Source organism: Callorhinus ursinus, unplaced genomic scaffold (genome assembly GCF_003265705.2).
Source record: "Callorhinus ursinus isolate GAN/ISIS: 27379988/994484 unplaced genomic scaffold, GSC_fseal_2.0 scaffold5, whole genome shotgun sequence".
Classification (NCBI taxonomy): domain Eukaryota; kingdom Metazoa; phylum Chordata; class Mammalia; order Carnivora; family Otariidae; genus Callorhinus; species Callorhinus ursinus.
Window position 1 is genome coordinate 20,904,159 of NW_027397067.1, and position 19,979 is coordinate 20,924,137.

Consider the following 19,979-nt stretch of genomic DNA (forward strand, 5'->3'; position numbering starts at 1 on the left):
CAATGAGCGAATACATACAAAAGGTTTGTGAACAGTAGCATGCCGTATGGATGGAAGGCCCCACTCTTGGTTGGCTGGTTGGTTGGTCAATATATATTTTATTCATTTTTAAAGTTTTTCCCAGCTTTACTGAGTTATAAGCAACAAATAAAAATTGTATATATTTAAGGTGTAAAACATGATGGTTTGATACAAGGCCCCACGTTACTAGTATCACAGCTTTGAAAGTTCTTCTGGAGTATAAGGATTAAAGAAGAAACAGAGATCGGAGGAAAAGAGGTATAAACCATATTGTCATCGTTAAGTAACACCCCCCCCCCGGCACGTATAAACAATATACTATATTTACTATGTATATTATTCTCCTATTTAACAAGGAGGAAAAATAGGACAATGAGAAACGCACTCACCCTAAGATGTGTCTAGACTCATTATGTAACTGGCTTTCTAAAAATAAGAAGTAAAAAGAAGCTCAGTGTATTTTCTGCAGATTATTTAGATGTCCAAGATGTTTATATCAAAAAGAGCTTTAAGCTTTTAGAAAAACACACACACTTACAAAATTTTGCTTTTTATTTATTTAGAATTGTGAATCTAGTCACTTGGCATTTGCCAAAGAAAAAATATTTAAAGCAAGATTGAGGCTGGGCGGGAGGTCGGGGGCGGGTTGCGGGGAGAACTACCCTCCTCCACCCCCCACAGAAAAATTCTATTAGACACTTTTAGACATTGAGTAAATTATCTCCACACTGCTAACTAAAAGTGTGATGTTGAGTATAAGAGGCCATGACTCGGAGGGGAGAGGAGGAGGGAGAAAGAGGGAGAGCAAGAGAGAGAGAGGGAGAGAGAGAGATCACCACGTGCTTGTCTGAAGCGCTAGCCATGTTGAAATGAGAGCACAGGAGAGGGCAGACCATTTTCCAAGCGCTGGCCCTGTGGGTGGGGGCCGAGGACAGGCATAAAAGCCAAGGACTTAATTAGTCTCAAGACTCCAAACGGAACTCGAGCGTACAGTTGTTGTTGGCCCCAGAACTGACTCAGTCTTCCAGGTGCCAGGCAGGATTTGATTCTCGCCTGCAAACAACTTCCAGTGACCTTGGGAGGTCCGGAAGTGAATCAGAACTCCAGATGCCCAGCCCTGCTGATTCCTTTTTAAGAAATTACCATATGTCCACAAATTAATTGGGGGGCTCCTGGGGGGCTCAGTCGTTAAGCGTCTGCCTTCAGCTCAGGTCATGATCCCAGGGTCCTGGGATGGAGCCCCGCATCGGGCTCCCTGCTCGGCGGGAAGCCTGCTTCTCCCTCTCCCACTCCCCCTGCTTGTGTTCCTGCTCTCACTGTCTCTCTCTCTGTCAAATAAATAAATAAAATATTTTTTTAAAAAAGGAAAAACAAATTAATTGGTTAGAATGTGACCCATCCAAGCGGTGTATCCCCTAATTTTAAGTGACAAAAGCAGAAGACAAAAGATGTGACCAGTAAGTAGAACTGGCTAGATTTGAACAAAGATATTCATGAATATCATGAATATGAATGTATCTAGGAGGGAATCTTGCAAAATAAAAAGTTATATTGAAACCATAGAATAACAAGAATTCTTTTCTTTGATTTTGTTGTCATTTTATTTTTGCCATTTCAAAAATGATTACAAGAAAAAGTCAGACAAATGATAACCTAGGAGAAAATATCTGCAACTTACATCACAAAAAACCTAATATATAAAAAATTTTAAATTTCAGAATAAGACCAAAATCCCTACAGAAAAAAAGTTTAAAAAACAAACATTTCTCAGAAAAAAGAAAGGCCCATTTGCTTGTTAACATGTGAGAAAGATGCTTAACCTCAACTCATAAGAAGAGATGTAAATTAAAACTGTACTGAGATATAATTTCTCACATATAAAATTGGCCAAAATCCAAAGGCTTGGCAATACACTCACCTGATGATGCTGTGAGGAACCTGATACTCTCAAACACTGCTGGTGGGAGTAAATGAGAGATGCATTTACGGTTAGCCCCAGCATTCTCGCTTCTAGGAACTTACCCGAAGTTAAATAAATACTCAACAGTATATTTGCAAGGTGAGTCACTGCAGAGTTGTTTGTAAAAGCAAAACACTGGAAACAACCCAAATGTTCACCAATGAGGAACTGCTTGAATAAACCCACACAATGAAGTATACATAGTCTTAGAAAAGAATAAGTAAGATTTCTATGGACTGAGAAGGAGTGGTTTGAGGGGTTTCCAGTATACAGTAAGTGAAAAAAAAACGCACAACAGTATATATAAAATGCTATCTTTTTTATAAGAAAGGAAATCAAATAAGAAAAAATACATACAAATACATATACATATATGTGTGTGTGTTTGTTTATTTTGCTTATTTTTCCAGAAACTTTAGAAAGATAAACCAGAAATAAATACTAAGAGAGCGAGCACAGGGAGGTAGAGTGAAGAACAGGAAGAGAAATGATACGGATAGAAGCAAGACTTCCCCCTTTTTTTTTTTAATTTAAATTCAATTAGCCAACTTATAGTACATCATTAGTTTCAGATGTAATGTTCAGTAATTCATCAGTTGTGTATAACACCCAGTGCTCATCACATCATGTGACTCCTTAATGCCCATCACCCAATTACTCCATTCCCCCACCCACCTCCCCTCCAGCAACCCTCAGTTTGTTTCCTAGAGTTAAGAGTCTCTCAAGGTTTTTCTCCCTCTCTGATGACATCCCATTATGTTTTCCCTCCCTTCCCCTAAGAACCTCTCTGCTGTTTCTTATGTGTCACAATTGAGTGTAACTATATGATAACTGTCTTTCTCTGATTAACTTATTTCACTCAGCATAATACCCTCCACTTGCATCCACATCTGTGTAAATGGTAAGTACTCATCCTTTCTGATGGCTGAGTAATATTCCATCGTATATATGTACCACAGCTTCTTTATCCATTCATCTGCTGATGGACAGAAGCAAGCCTTTCCTAAGCAAGACTTTTTCTTTTAAGATTTTATTTGTCAGAGCAAGAGCGCACAAGCAGGAGGAGTGGCAGGCAGAGGGAGAAGCAGGCTCCCCGCTGAGCAAGGAGCCCGATGAGGGACTCAACCCCAGGATCCTGGGATCCTGACCTGAGCGGAAGGCAGATGCTTAACCGACTGAGCCACCCAGGTGCCCCCAAACAAGCTTTTTTATATAGTTTTGATTTTTGACTCATATAAATGTCTCAAACATTCAAAAAATAGATTAAATTAAATCATAAAGGGAAAGCAACCCTAAAATTGAGGACAAATTTAATTCTATATCAAATGAGTACCACACTGACATACAGCAGAAATTTATTTCAAGTGATCTTTTTTTTTAAGGATTTTATTTATTTCTTTGACAGAGAGAGACACAGCGAGAGAGGGAACACAAGCAGGGGAAGTGGGAGAGGGAGAAGCAGGCTTCCCATGGAGCAGGGAGCCCAATGCAGGGCTCGATCCCAGGACCCTGGGATCATGACCTGAGCTGAGGGCAGACGCTTAAGGACTGAGCCACCCAGGCGCCCCTCAAGTGACCTTTTAAACACACATTTGAACTATACATTTCTTAATGGTATATAGTCTAGGGACTAAAAGAACTACCAAAAAAGCCTCAAAATTCGTTTTTTTGATGTAATGATGTGCTAATACAAATATTGTAATTATGAATCCTTTTTATGTATCTATGAGGATAAAGCAAATAAGTATGCTAGTTTTATTTGAAAAGAAATTTCCAGTGAAAGGGAAAAAAATATAAAATCGATAAGTTAAGAAAACTTCATAATGTTTTTTTTTACAATAGTTTTATTGAAATATAATTTATCTACCATAAAATTAACCTCTTTAAAGTGTAAAATTCAGGGCACCTGGGTGGCTCAGTTGGTTAAGCGACTGCCTTCGGCTCAGGTCATGATCCCGGAGTCCCGGGATCGGGTCCCACATCGGGCTCCCTGCTCAGCAGGGAGTCTGCTTCTCCCTCTGACCCTCTTCCCTCTCGTGCTCTCTCTCATTCTCTCTCTCTCAAATAAATAAATAAAATCTTTAAAAATAAATAAATAAATAAAGTGTAAAATTCAGGGGCACCTTGGCGGCTCAGTCAGTTAAGCGTCTGCCTTCGGCTGGGGTCATGATCTCAGCGTTCTAGGACTGGCCCTGTGTTAGGCTCCCTGCTGGGGAGTGGGGGGTGGAGTCTGCTTCTCCCTCTCCCTCTGACCCTCACCCCCTCATGCACGCATGCTCTCTCTCTCTCTCTCTCATAAATAAAATCTTTAAAAATAAATCAAGTATAAAATTCAGTAGCTTTTAGTATATTCACAGAATTGTACAACCATCACCACTGTCTCATTTTCACCACCTCAAAAGGAAACCCCATATCCATGACCAGTCACTACCATTTGCCCTCACCCAAAACCCTGGCAACCACTAATCTACTTTCTGTCTCCATAGATTTGTCTATTCTGGACGTGTCGTATCGACAGAATCGTATAACATATGGTCCTTTACAACTGGCCACTTTGTCTTCAAAAAACGTACCAAAATCTGTATGATTTTCTGTGGCTGCTATTATAAACAACCACAAATTAAAACAACAGAAATTTATTATCTCACAGTTCTCAGGGCCAGAAGTCCACAAGAAATATATCAGTAGAGACATGCTCCCTCCAAAGGGTCAAGAGAACTATTGGTTCCTTCTCTTTTCCAACTTCTGGCGGCTGCAGGCATTCCTTGGCTGGTGGCCACACCACTCCAGTCTCTGTCACCACGGTCACATTGCCTCCCTTTGCCCTGTCCTCTTTGTGTCTCTCATCAGAACACTCGTCTTTGGCTTAGGGCCCCTTGGATAATCCAGGATGATCTCATTTCAAGATCCTAACTTAATTACACAGGCAAAGACCTCTTTGCCAAATCCAGTACCATCCACAGGCTCCAGGGACTAGCACATGGACATATATTTACTGGGCTCGTTCACCACACTACAGACTGTCTTCAGACCCCTCCCCAAAATTCACATCCATCCTATAAGCAAAATGCTCACCCCACCTTATCATCCCCCGAAGTCTCAACCCGTTACAGCAACAACTCCGTCCAGAATCTCATCTAAATGTCATCAAAAGTCCCAAGTCTTATCATCTAAATCATCTAAACCAGTTCATGGATGAGACTCTGAGAATGAGCAATCCTAGGGGAAAATTCTTCTCTATCTGCGGGCCTGTGAAATGAGAAAACAAAGTATATACTTCCAAAAACCAATGATGAGACGGCCACAGGATAACAGGAGAGAAGGAAGAAATATAAGGGTCACTGGTCCCCAGCAAGTTTGAAATCCAGCAGGGTAAATTCCACTGGGTTTCAAAACCTGGGAGCTATCCTCCGTGCCCCACACCATCACGGTCCCCTGTACCCATGGCTCCACCCACCTCTGCCTCTGCAACTGTGCTCCATTCTCCGGGCCCAAGGTTCTGTCCTTGGAGTCATTCTTCCTTTTTCTTGAAGGTAGCACATGTTTGCAGCTGAGTAGCTTCTATCAGCCTATTTTCAGCCGGTAGAATGTTGGAAGTCCAACAGCCTTCTTTCCTTTAATCCAGTCTCTGTCCCTTCGGTCCAAGTTGGCATGGTCCCGCTGATATAAAATTCTCAAAACCTTGTCAGTCTCCTGTGTCTGTCATGAAGCACCACACCATTAGACAAAAGAGTCCTCACAGATCTTTCCTGAATAACTCCACCTCTATTCCTGACTTCTACTGAGATGGTGGTTTGGGCCCCTGAGTCATACACTTAATCTTTATAGCAAAAGTCTGTCTGGCCACTTACACTCTTGTCTTCTCTCCAGAGCATACTTCCCTAGTGGTTAATTTCCTTAATTTAGCATCCTTTGCAATCTGGGTAATTTCCCAAATCATCAAGTGTTAGTTCTTTTTGCTTAACAGTTGCTTCCTCAGTGTATTGCTTTTCATTCAAATTTTACTATAAGCAGCAAGAAAAAAACAGACCACACCTTCAATTCTTTGCTTGGAAATCCCCTCAGTTAAATACCGAAGTTCATCACTTAAAAGTTATATTTTCCACAAAACTACAGAACACACTTTAGCCAAGTTTTCTGCCACAATATGACAAAGATCGCCGTTCTCCAATTTCCAATAATGTGTTCTTTACTTCCTTTTAAGCCCTCACCAGAAATGCTTTTAATATCCATACTTGTACCAATATTGTGTTGATGATGATATATATATTCTCAAAGGTGACAGAAACTTTCTCTGCCAGGTTCTTCACTTCTTCCTAAGCCCACACCGGAAGCACGTTTCACCTCCGTATTTGTACCAACAACCTCTTCAAGGTGAGCTAGACTTTTCTTATCGGGCTTCTCAAAATTCTTCTGACCTCTACCCAATATCAAATTCCAAGTCACTTCTACATTTTTAGATATTTATCAGGACTTCATTTCTTTTTATTGCCCAACAATATTCCATTCCATGAATTATACCACAATTTTAATCCATTCATCAATTGATGGACATTTGAATTGCTTTTACTTTTTGGCTATTATGAATAATGCTACTATAAATATTCAGGTATAAATCTATTTGTGAATATATGTTTTCATTTCTCTTGCGAATGTAACTAGGAGTGGAATTGCTTGGTCCTAATAACTATTATAATATTTTGAGAAACTGCCAAACTGTTTTCCAAAGTGGCTGTACCATTTTACAATTCTACCAACAATATATGAGGGTTCCAATTTTTCCACATCTTTGTAAACACTTGTTATTGTCTGTCTTTTTTACTTTAGCCATCCTAGTGGGGGCTAAGTGGTATCACAGTGTGGTTCTCATTTGCATTTCCCTAATGACTAATAATGTTGATCATCTATCTTTTCATGTGCTTATTGGCCACTTAAATGTCTTGCATGGAGAAAGGTCTATTCAGATTCTTTACCCATTTTCTTAATTGAGTTTTTTGTCTTTTTATTGTCGAATTCTAAGAATTATTTATACACTGTGGATACCAGTTCCTTATCAGATATAGTATTTGTAAATTTAAGTTGGAAGTGAAAGACAATATAAATGATTGACTTCTTTTTCTTGACATATTTCCTACCCCGCCTGTTTATAAATAGAACCTAAAGGCAGTGAATCTTAAGTAACAATAAATCCACCTATCACCCAGATCATAATTTCCAAAAACTTTCCCCCACTAAAATGAACCAAGACTCCTTGAAAAATTAGTGATCCAAGGGTGCCTGTGTGGCTCAGTTGGTTAAGCGGCTGCCTTCAGCTCAGGTCATGATCCCAGGGTCCTGGGATCAAGTCCCTCATTGGGTTCCCTGCTCAGCTGGGAGCCTGCTTCTCCCTCTCCCTCTGCCTGCTGCTCTCCCTGCTTGTGCTCTGTCTCTCTGCCTCTCTCTGTCAAATAAATAAATAAAATCTTTAAAAAAAAGAAAGAAAGAAAAATTAGTGATCCCAAGTCTGAATCAGGAACAAACAAAATGAGCATATAATACCAGAAGCTATTAAAGACTAATGGGGTAAGAGTTGGGGACTTGTCCCCAAAGGATCAGGAACTGGGAGGAATCTCCACTGGCCAAATTTGGGATGATATGAGCATTTAAAAGAATTATAACTATAGATGATTATAAATATTAGATAAATAGAATCCAAGAGTCCAGAGTGATATTAAAAGCAGAGGGCGAGAGAAAAAGAAGAAAACTCATTCATCATCACTGGAGGTAACTATTAAACAAACTCCCCTCTCTAAGAAATTGGCAATTAAAGAGAAAAAAATAAATATTGATCACTACCTTTTAAGGAGAAACAATACTGCATCCCCATTTGATGAGGAAAACCTCACTTTTATGGAAGAACGCCAGATAATAAACAGAGGAGAGATACAACTGAAAATTCACTATTCTCCAAACCCTAATAAAGAAATCGATTCAGGCAAGAATCATCAATGCACGCTAAAACAAAAAAGCGAAAACAAAAACACCAGGTGAAGATGTTTGTGCAACAGGATAGTCACAAAGTACAAAAGTATCAACCAACATAGTCCTTGCTAATGGTAAAGGCGAAAGTACTGGTGATTACGTTAAATGCTATGGACTGAATGTTTGCGTCCCCTCATAATTCATATATTAAAGTCCTAACCCGCAGTGAGACTGTATTAGGAGATGGGGTCCTTAAGGAATTAATTAAGATTAAAAGAGGTCATAAAGGTGGGGGCCCTGATCTGATAGGATAGTGTCCTTATAAGAAGAGATCCCAGAGAGTTCATTTTCTATACACACACACACACACACACACACACACACACACACACACCCCAAGGAAGAGCCACATGAGGACACAATGAGAAGGCACCTATCTATAAGCCAGGATGAGAGCCTTCACCAAGAACCGACCCTGCTGGAGGTCCTTGATCACAGACTTCTAGCCTCCAGAACTGGGAGAAAGTAAATTTCTGTTGTTTAAGCATCTGGTCTGTGGTATTTTGTTATAGAAGCCTGAGCAGATTAATATACCAACTAATCAAAGTTAGCATTGCTAAGAGCAGAATAATCAGCTATGACACAGTATGAGGTACATGGCATGACCTATAAAAGGAATTTTCTTGCCAAAAATGTTTAACCTGAATCTAAATAAGCCATTCAACCTAACTGCCAGTTTATAGGAAATACAAGTGCCTCAGTCAGGGTTCTAGAAGGTAACAGATGGTATGCTCAAATCACTACTCAAAATGCAGTAAAGGGGGCTACTTTTGCTTCTGGCCAAGATAGAACAGCAGAAACCAGATTTGCCCTTCTGTCTGAAACAACCAAACAATGGACAAAATATATGAAAAAAAAAAAGACAGTTTTCAAGATATTGGACATCAGGCACTGAAGAACAGTAATCCATGAAAGACAACAGGTCAATTAAGAATTTATTGCCAAACTCACCTTGAATTGCCTAATTTGCAAAAATGAAGACAGGCCCTTTAAATATTTTCCTTTTGCCAACTGGCACAATGTTAAGTGTTGTCAGTGAAGGGTGCAGGGGTGATATTGCAGTAGAAAGGAGTTTTGCTCCCTGGCTCAAGTGTGCTTGCCGGGCAGACCCCCTAACACATATGCAGTTTCCCCAGTACCAGGCTCCCGGAGCCAGGCAATTGTATCTACGAGAAACCTACAGCTAACACTGTACTGCACAGTGAAAACTGAGATCGGGAATACTGCAAGGATGTCTATTCTTTTTTTTTTTTTTTTTTTTTAGACAGAAAGCAGTTTTTCTTTATTAGGGTTTTTAGAAGCACTCCCGCACTGTTGATAGAGGCCCCGACTGGGGCATGCGACAAGCAGTCAGCTGAGGAGGGAGGTCTGTCTCCTGCCCAGGCTCCGTAAGGTACCTGTCTGACCCTGCTCCGGGCTTCAGTTTACCCAGCTGTGAAAGGGTACAGTGTCTGTCTATAATCACTGACATGCTTACCTCTGCCTCTGAAAACTCCCACACACTGTGGCCCCATCAGAGGACGCCCTGGAGCGGGGCCACCCCCACAGGTCACGCTAGGTCACACCAGGGTCAGGCCATCGTCCTGGGAGGACAAGGTGACACCCACAGCCCTGCCAGGGTTTACTCTGAGCTTCCCCCTGGGGGGGGGGGGGTCTCAGCCACCTGGGCTGGTGTCCCCGGACGCTGGACACCCACCTGCCTGTCCTCCCCCCCTCCTTTGCACACCTGCCGCCTTCCCCTGTTGTCCGCCCCCACTCTTCAGTTAGCGTTCTTTTCTCCTCTACAGAAACTTTCTAGAACACGGACCCCATCATGGAATTTCCTTGACCGAAGGCATTAGGTGGTGCCGGGGCCTGTGGAACGCTGTCCAGATCCGCGGGGAGGACGAGGGTCCCGCCCAGGACGAGCCCCCAGGTGCCACCCACTAAGGGGCTCCCCGCGGTTTACGGGTTCAAGAACAATGTAGGAAAAACCAGCGTCTTCACCCCGGAGAAGCCAGCAGTCCAGGAACCGAGCGTTTTCGGGCCGCGGTGGAGACGCGCAGTTCTGCGGTGTCAGTCTGTTCGCGGGCGTTTCATTGTCTTGTTTCTTAAGGACGATGTTAAGCAGGAATCATTGCCCAGTGTGGGTAACTGATGGCTGTTGGTGCATAAGGAGCTGCTGATTTTGTATGTTTGTTTCGGGCGTTTCTTTCTGTAACTGCGCATCTTTCCAGACAGTCCTATCATTCTCTGTTTGGGGCTTCTTCCCTGACTTCCCGTCGTTGACTCGCGGGTGGCGCAGGAATTAGCCCCTGCGGGTGCTGGTGGCCAAGACCGCGTTCGGCCGGCGGTGGGAGAGTCTGCGGGTGGCTGGATGGTGGACCGTGGGCCGCAAGCCCTTCTGAGCCCATGTGCATGCGGCTGGATCAGGGGCTGAAGCCGCCGGCTCCGATCTAAGGATGTCTATTCTAACCATGGCTATTCCACATCGTACTAGAGATTCTAGCCTATGAAATAGGGCAAGAAAATAAATAAAAATGCATCCAGATTGGAAAGACAGAACTACAACTGTCTTTTTTTTTTTTTAAGATTTTATTTATTCATTTGACAGAGTGGGAGAGAGAGCACAAGCAGGGGTAGCGGCAGGCAGAGGGAGAGGGAGAAGCAGGCTTCCCACCGACCAGGGAGCCCGATGTGGGGCACCATCCCAGGACCCTGGGATCATGACCTGAGCTGAAGGTAGACACTTAACTGACTGAACCACCCAGGCGCCCCGAAGTAAAACTGTCTTATTTTCAGGTGAAATTATCATCTATCTAGAAAATCCAAAGAAATTTACAAAAAAGCTATGAGGACTAGTATGAGTTTATCAAGCCTGCAGAATACAAGATCAATTTACAAAATCAACTATATTTACACTAGCAATGAATAAATGAAAATTAAAATTTAAAAATTATAGCATCTATAATAACATCAAAATAGATATTTAAGGATAAATTTGGCAAAAGGTTTATCTGTACAGTGATAGTGATAAAATATTGCAGAGAGAAATTAAAGAAGATCTAGGGGTGCCTGGCTGGCTCAGTCAGTAGAGGATACAACACTTGATCTTGGGGTTGTGGGGCTCAAACTCACAATGGGGCCAGAGTTTACTTAAAAAAAAAAAAGATCTAAAATAAATGGAGAGCTATAGCATAGGGCCAAAGATGTTGATTCTCCCCAAACTGATCTATAGCTTCAATGTAATCGCAATCAAAATCCTAGTAGGATCTTGTGTAGAAACTGACAAACTTATTCTAAATTCATATAGACATGCAAAGGACATAGAATATCCACATAACTTTGAAAAAGAACATATACTACATACTGTAGTATACTACCTGATTTCAAGACTAATCAAGACAGTGTGGTATTAGCATAACAAAGAGATCAATGAGACAGAATAGAGGGTCCAAAAATAGACTTACATTTATATGGAAAACTGATTTTCAACAAAGATGCAAAAGTAATTCAGTGGAGAAAGGATGATCTTTTATTTTACCAAAATATTTTAGAAATTTAAAGAATACTGGGGCACCTGGGTGGCTCAGTCATTAAGCATCTGCCTTTGGCTCAAGTCATGATCCCAGAGTCCTGGGATCGAGCCCTCCTCGAGCTCCCTGCTCAGCAAGGAGTCTTCTCCCTCTCCTTCTGCTCCTCTCCCTGCTCATGCTCTCTCTATATGTCTCTCTCCTCTCTCTCAAATAAATAAATAAAATCTTTTTAAAAAATGTAAAGAATACTTTAAAAAAAGCTTAGGAGCGGTTAAGCAGCCAACTCTTGATTTTGGCTCAGGTCATGATCTCAGGGACCTGGGATCAAGAGCCCCCCATGGGGCTCCTTGCTCAGTGGGGAGTGTGCTGGACATTCTCCCTCTCCCTCTGCCCCTCCCCCAACTCATTCTCTTTCTCTCTCATAAATAAATAAATCTTTTTAAAAAAATAAAATTTTAAAAGCTTAAAATAGTAAATTTTACATTACATCTATTTTACCACAAATAAACTTTTAATTGAAATAGAGGAATATAAAGCAAATATGACAAATGTTAACAATTATTAAAATTAGTTGGTGGATATATGAGTCCTTATTTATACTCTTTCAACTTTTCTATATTAGAAAATTCCCATAATAAGTCGGTTTTGAATTTTTAAGAAAAGCAACAGTATTGACTGTGAGGGAAAGGAGGAAAAACAGTTAAAGCAAAAAAAAAAAAACAGTTAAAGCAAGAAAGAGGAGAAAAGGGGCGCCTGGGTGGCCCAGTCGGTTAAGTGTCAGCCTTCAGCTCAGGTCATGATCCCACGGTCCTGGGATCAAGCCCCACATCAAGCCCCACACCAGGCTCCTTGCTCAGCAGGAGCCTACTTCTCCCTCTTCCACTGCCTGCCGCTCCCCCTGTTTGTACTTTCTCTCTCTCTCTCTCTCTCTCTCTCTCTCTGTGTCAAATAAATAAATAAAATGTTTAAAGAAGAAAAAGAAAGAGGAGAAAAGAGAGAAAGAGAAGGGAAAAGAAAGTTCCTTCTGTCTGTGACACTAATCATTGCAAGACAGAGATTCCCACTACATAGACTCCCATATGCACACAGGAGAGCAGATGCTCTTCAGCTCACACCTGTAGAAGTTACACAAACATCCAGGAAAGCACATTTCTCGGTAGGACTACAGCAGGAGGGAAGCTGTGCAGGTTTTGCCCTGCACCAAGGCACCACAAAGCAGACACTGTAGATCTACATATTTGTTATTACAACCTTCCAAAAGAGAGAATCTATAAGCTCAGGCGGGCCCTGTAAGCTCGGTTGACATTGAGAGGGGGGGAAAAAGAACAAATATTCGGGTCCTAAAGGGTTAAAGCTTGGGCTAGAACATTACATAGTACTGTTTTAGTTAACAAAACCATTTTGTGCTTAATCATAGTAAAATGATATTTCATATGGAAATATTTGAGGTAATTTCATATTACTTTTATTCTTGTTCCTCAAAAAAGAAAATAAATAGCATTTCTAAAGAGCTGTGTTTAGTAGCTATATGCAAAAAAACAAAACTAAACCACTTTCTTGAAAATAAACTCAAAATGGATTAAAGACCTAAATGTAACACCTGAAACCATAAAACTCTTAAAAGAAAACAAAGGCAGTAAACTCTTAACATCAGTCAGCAAATTTTTTTTGGATTTGTCTTCTCAGGCAAGGGCAACAAAAGCAAAAATAGACAATTGGGACTATATCAAACTAAAAAGCTTTTGTACAGGGAAGGAACCCATCAACAAACCAAAAAGGCAATCTACTGAAGGGGAGAAGATATTTGCAAATGATATATCCAATGAGGGGTTAATAACCAAACTACACAAAGAACTCACACAACTCAACCAAAAACAAACAATCTGATTAAAAAATGGGCAGAGGACCTGAATATACATTTTTCCAAAGAAGCCATACAGATGGGGCACCTGGGTGGCTCAGTTGGTTAAGCGACTGCCTTCGGCTCAGGTCATGATCCTGGAGTCCCGGGATCGAGTCCCACATCGGGCTCCCTGCTCAGCGGGGAGTCTGCTTCTCCCTCTGACCCTCTTCCCTCTCGTGCTCTCTATCTCTCATTCTCTCTCTCTCAAATAAATAAATAAAATCTTTAAAAAAAAAAAAAAAAGAAGCCATACAGATGGCCAACAGACACATGAAAAGATGCTCAACATCGCTCATGATCAGGCAAATGCACATCAAAACCACAGGGAAATATCACCTTACACCAGTCAGAACGGCTAGTATCAAAAAGACAAAATAATAATATAAGCAATAGCACAGAGGACTACAGAGGAAGGGAGGGAAATCTGAAGGGTGAGAAATCAGAGAGGGAGACAAACCATGAGAGACTCTGGACTCCGGGAAACAAACTGAGGGTCTCAGAAGGGAGGGGAGTGGGGGGATGGGGTAACCGGGTGATGGGTACTAAGGAGGGCACGTGTTGTGATGAGCACCGGGTGTTATACATAACTAGTGAATCACTGAACACTACATCAAAAACTAATGATGTACTATACGTTGGCTAACTGAACATACTAAAAAAATTTTTTTAAAAAGCAAAAAAAAAAAAAAAAGACAAGAAATAACAAGTATTGGTGAAGATGCTGAGAAAAGGGAACCCTCATGCTCCGTTGGTGGAAAAGTAAACTGGTGCAGCCACCGTGAAAAAACAGTATGGAGGTTCTTCAAAAAACTAAAAATAGACATACATATAATCCAGTAATTCCATTTCTGGGTATTTCCCCAAAGAAAAGAAAAACACTAATTCGAAAGGATATATGCACCTCTTTGCGCATTGCAGCATTATTTATATTAGACAAGGGGCACCTGGCTAACTCAGTTGGTGGAGCATGTGACTCTTGACCTCAGGGTTGTGAATTTGAACATAGAGTTGGGCATAGAGATGACTTAGAAAAGGGGGGGGGCGCCTGGGTGGCAAAGTCGGTTGCATCCTACTCTTGGCTTCTGCTCTGGTCATGATCTCAGGGCCGTGGAATCGAGCCCCACATCCAGCTCCATGCTCAGTGAGGAGTCTGTTTGGGACTCTCTCTCTACCTCTCCCTCTGCCCTTCCCCACTGTTCTCTCTCTCCCTCTCAAAATAAATATGTAAATCTTAAAAAAAAAAAAAAAGAATAGTACAATAGCCAAGATATGAAAGCCATCTAAGTGTCCATCGATAGATGAATGGATAAAGAAGGTGTCAGAGATGTTAAAAAAAAAAAAAAAGGGATGTGAGAGATGTAGATTTAGAAATAGATACCTAATGGAATAGTATTCAGCCATAAGAAAAAAGAAATCTTGCCATTGGCTACAACATTGATGGACCAAGATGCTGAGTGAAATAATTCAGACAGAGAAAGACAAATACTACATGATTTCACTTACCCGTGGAATCTAAACAAACAAACAAAACAAAACAGACTCATAAATACAGAAAACAAACTGGTGGTTGCTGGCGGGGGCGAAGGCGGGTGGGGAAATGGACGAAATAGGTGAAGGCGATTAAGAGGTACAAACTTCTAGTTATAAAATAAATAGGTCACAGGGATAGAAAACACAGCATAGGGAATATAGTCAATAATACTGTAATAACTTTATATGGTGACAAATAGTAACCAGAGTCGTCCTGGTGATCATTTTTTAATATATATAAATGTCTAATCATTATGTGGTACACCTGAAACTAATATAATATTGTATGTCAACTATACTCCAAATTTATAAATAAATAATTGATGTTCTTCACGTCACCACTGATGTTTAAAATTACAGGTCTAGACTAATCATGTTTAAAATGGTTTTAAATGCATGGATATACCTGCTTTCCAAAAAGCATTAGCCACTTTGAAGAACTCATGATCTTTCTGGGATTAAATGTATCAGCTATAAAAGTGACGCCCACTCAGCACTGGTTTCCAGGAGTTGATCGCATTTTTTTCTTCCCAGCTCCCACATCTCTAATGTGGGAGCTGATGTGATGGACCGTAGAAACACTTCAGAAGGCAATGTAAAAAAAAAAAGCAGTGGGAAAATCCCTAAAAGCCCGCATTACTGATAAAACAACAGCGGGAGCTGTAAAGTGATTTGGGAACACAAAGTGCCTGAAAGTACCATATGCATTTAATCAAAATAAGCCTCAGAAACAAGAAATAATATCCCAAAATATTTCACTGGCTTAAGGGATTTTTAATGAGAAAAAACATCCTAGTCTGATTAAACCTATGAATAAACCATATATTAGACAAAAATTCTTGTTCACGTTAAGCAGTCTCCCTTCGATTAGCAATAATCGCGCCTCGGATAAACCTCATTGGCCACGATAATGCCACTGCACAAATACTACCCTCGAATACTCTTCACTGCTATCAGAGGTTGGAATCAACCTAGAAAAGGATAAAAGCTCCCACTGGCTCACCATACCTTTAAGCCTGAGGACTTTGGCAAAAGATTCCCAGAAAATTGCTCAGCTGACCCAGAGATTAACCCATTTGTAAATGCATCCAGTAGTCACTGAGCATGCTGGGGTTTTATTCATTTAATGAATGAATACTGTTCTAATGCAAATCTGTAGGTGGTTAAAAATAAAGGACCCCATTTAATCCTACTCCGGACTTCTTGTTTTGCTTCTCAATACAGGACTGCTGTGGATATGTCAATGCTACTTCCAGAATTACAGATTCCTACAGAATAATTCAAGGATACTAATGTTGACGCAGCTCTTTCTGCCCACTGGTCCCATCCCCATGCTATAATAAAACCACAACAAACAAACAAACAACGATACTGATGCTAAAAGCAGGAGGACAAAGAACTCCATGCACTTTGCTCAGACACTATTCATTCAAACTCTTACGTGTAAGGACGCCTGGGAAGCTCAGTTGGTTAAGTGTCTGCCTTCCGCCTGGGTCATGATCCCAGCGTCCCGGGATGGAGCCCCACATCCGGCTCCCTGCTTAGCGGGGAGCCCGCTTCTCCCTCTACCTGCAGCTCCCCCCGTTTGTGCTCTCTCTCTCTGACAAATAAATAAAATATTAAAAAAAAAGAATTCTTACGTGTAAAAAACAAACAAAAAAGCAAATGATGCATTCTACATGCATGATCGACAGTGGTCAAAAACATGGCTCTATGCAAGACCAAAAAAAAGAAAGAAAGAAAAAGAAATAAGCTAACATTAAATTGCAATAATTTGGGCGCCTGGGTGGCTCAGTCGTTAAGCGTCTGCCTTTGGCTCAGGTCATGATCCCAGGGTCCTGGGATCAAGTCCCATATTGGGCTCCCTGCTCAGCAGGAAGCCTGCTTCTCCCTCTTCCACTCCCCCTGCTTGTGTTCCTGCTCTTGTGCTCTCTCTCTCTGTCAAATAAATAAATAAAATCTTAAAAAAAAACTAATTGCAATAATTCAGAGACCATAAGACTGGAAGAGCCATTAGAAGCCATCAAAAATATAATAAGATTCCAGACTATGAGTTCTATCCAATTTATATTTTCAATGGTTAGCAAGTTACCTGCCACATGATAGGAGGGTGAACAAATAAATAAATGAGTTGATGTCCTCTGCTGTGATAGAGAACTCTAATATCTAGTCTCTGCTTCTTCTATAATAATAGAATACCAAATTTTCAGCTGGGTACAGGACTGCCCCGAATCAAAACTACATTTCCCAGTCTCCATTGCAGCTAGATGCACATATAATTAAGTTCTAACCAATGAGATAAAAGTAGATGTGGAATGCTCTATTTTCTTTGCTTCTTCCTTCCTGCTGGCTGGAATGCAAGGATAAAGGCTAGAGTTCCAACAATCATCTTGTAGACCAAGAGGTGACCCTGGGAATTAAACTAACCCAGGGTGGAGCCACACAAGACGGATGTGGCCTGAGTTTCTGACCCAGGGAGTTTCAGAATATTCCAGTACTGATAACCCTTCACATTCTCAAATGTGAAATAAACTTGCATCTTCCTTCAGTCACTGATATTTGCAGGTTTCCTTTATTTGCAGCTAAACCAATCTTAAATAATACACATGCTTTACTTAATCATTTCCCTACTGCCTGTTTAGCTAGTTTTCCATTTTTAGCCTCTTCAAATAGTGCCACCACCACGAAAGGGGCCAAAAAACTTTTCCTGTAAAGAGACAGACAATAAATATTTTAGGGTTTGCAGGGCACATATGGTCTCTCACATATTCTTCTTCTTCCTCCTTTTTTTTTTTTTTTTAACATCTCCTTAAGAATGTAAAAGCCATCCCTCGCTCATAGGCTGTACAAAAACAAACTCTACAGCCCAGATTTGACCTGCGGGCTGCAGTTCGCAGACCCATGTTTTAAGGCAATCACTCCAAACTTTTTTCCAGCCTCAGAACTCACTATACGGACAAAATTTTATTGGTGTGCAAATATGTAAAAGAGAGTAAGAGTTGGCCTGGTTGGGTTGAGCTGTTTGCTTTTCTCCTCTTTATTCTCACCTCTGACCCCCACTGCCCAAAAGGACTTCCCCAATCCACAAGGTTCCTTAGAAGGCACTTTGAAAACCATTGATCTTTGACTTAACACTTTGCAGCCTCCGTCATCTATTTGTTCAAGTGCTACAGTAAGTCTAGGAGCTTTTTTTTTTTTCTTAAGAAAATCTCAATCATAACAGCAGGTCATCCTTTAGAGTCTCTACTCTATATGTAGTAATGTTGTAGGTACACAAATATATATACACACACACACATACATACATACACTCATGCACACATACCTATGTATTTATGAGGAAATAGGTTATTTTCAACATAAAATGTGATGGTCGATAATTCTCCCTATACAGGAAGGTAAGTGATGCCACTATTCACATAAATAGGGACATAAATTGTATATTGCTCCCTCCTGTTTACAAAGACTGGCAAGGAAGGGAAGGCACACTTATGGCTATAATTGCCTTAAAGAGATTGCAGACTATGCTTTTAAACTTCAGCCATGCTTCAAAGGTAAAGGTGAAGGCCCAAAGATTACTCTTTATTCAACAGAACATCTTAGTTTTTAGAACATCTTGGACATTTGAGGGTAGCAATGGAAGTCTAACGAATGAGTCCTAGAGGCCTAACACTGTGCAGTGTGGAAAATGAACATGAATTTTAAGGGTTTGGGGAGCTCTTTGAGTAAAAGGAGAAAAAAAAAGAGACATGGGAGAAGTGAGACCTAGGACAAAACACAGCTAGGGAGAAGTTATCAGTTGCTAGGTAATAGAGATATATTACCTAACATATGTAATAGGTAATGGAAATAATAGGAATAGAGATACGATACTAAGTTTTTTACTGCTTACTGACCTCTGTTGATATATAGCTCCTCTTTAATACCCCCAACTTTCAGTAAAATCAGTCACATATAGGTCTATCCTAAAGATAGAGTAAGGGGAATTATGTGGGAAAGGAGATGCATTACATCTCTTTTGGTGTAATATTTAAATAATATAGAAACAAAAAAGAGAGAACACTTAAGATTGCAAGATGAGAAGCAGGGAACACGCATTTAATGAGAGCAGGACACTGGAGCTTGGGCTGTCTATGATTTCTTTAAAGATATTCTGGGTGGAGGGGACCACCTGGGTGGCTCAATCGGTGAAGCCTCTGACTTTGGCTCAGGTCATAATCTTGGGGTCTTGGGTTGGAGCCCTGTGTCAGGCTCCCTACTCAGCGGGAAGTCAGCCTCTACCTCTCCCTCTCCCTTTGCCACCCTCTCCACCGGCTTGTGCTCTCTCTCTCTCAAATAAATAAATAAAATCTTTTTTAAAAAAATTTTTAGGGGCACCTGGGTGGCTTAGTCAGTTAAGTGTCTGCCTTCAGCTCAGGTCATGATCCCAGGGTCCTGGGATCGAGCCCCACATAGGGCTCCCTGCTCAGCGGGGAGCCTGCTTCTCCCTTTCCCTCTGTTGCTTGCCCTGGTTGTGCTTTCTCTCACTCTCCTGCTTTGTCAAATAAATGAAATTTTTAAAAAAAATTTTTAAAGATATTCTTGGAAGATGTTGAGAGGATATTAAATATTAAGAGGAATGGTAACCCCAGAGCCCTAGAGCACTGGAGGGCATCTACACTGGTACTGCTTCAGTTGCATACACATGCATTCTATTTAATTTATTTCACAAAAAAGGGAATCACAATTTTTATGTATTTCTCTAAGACATCTTTTTAATCAATACATATAGACATTCTTTTTAATATCTGATACAGTAATTATTTATTTATTTGAGAAAGAGAGAGAGAGCACATGAGTGGGGGGAGGGGCTGAGGGGGAGGGAGAGGGAGAAAGAATCTCAAGCAGACTCTAAGCTGAGGGTGGAGCCCAACTCGGGGCTCAATCCCACAACCCTGAGATCATGACTTGAGCCAGAACCAACAGTCAGACGCCCAATCAACTGAGCCACCCAGGCACCCCCTATTTTTTTAATTAATTTATTTATTTG

The 19,979-nt window shown here is 40.9% G+C and overlaps 1 protein-coding gene and 1 pseudogene across 4 annotated transcripts in view; both read right to left on the reverse strand.

Moving 5' to 3' along the window:
- The window catches only part of SLCO5A1 (solute carrier organic anion transporter family member 5A1), a 300,426-nt gene that overhangs the window by 187,369 nt on the left and 93,078 nt on the right, over positions 1-19,979 (reverse strand). The gene's annotated exons all lie outside the window — the stretch shown is intronic.
- On the reverse strand, positions 15,764-15,878 carry LOC112823768 (U4 spliceosomal RNA; annotated as a pseudogene).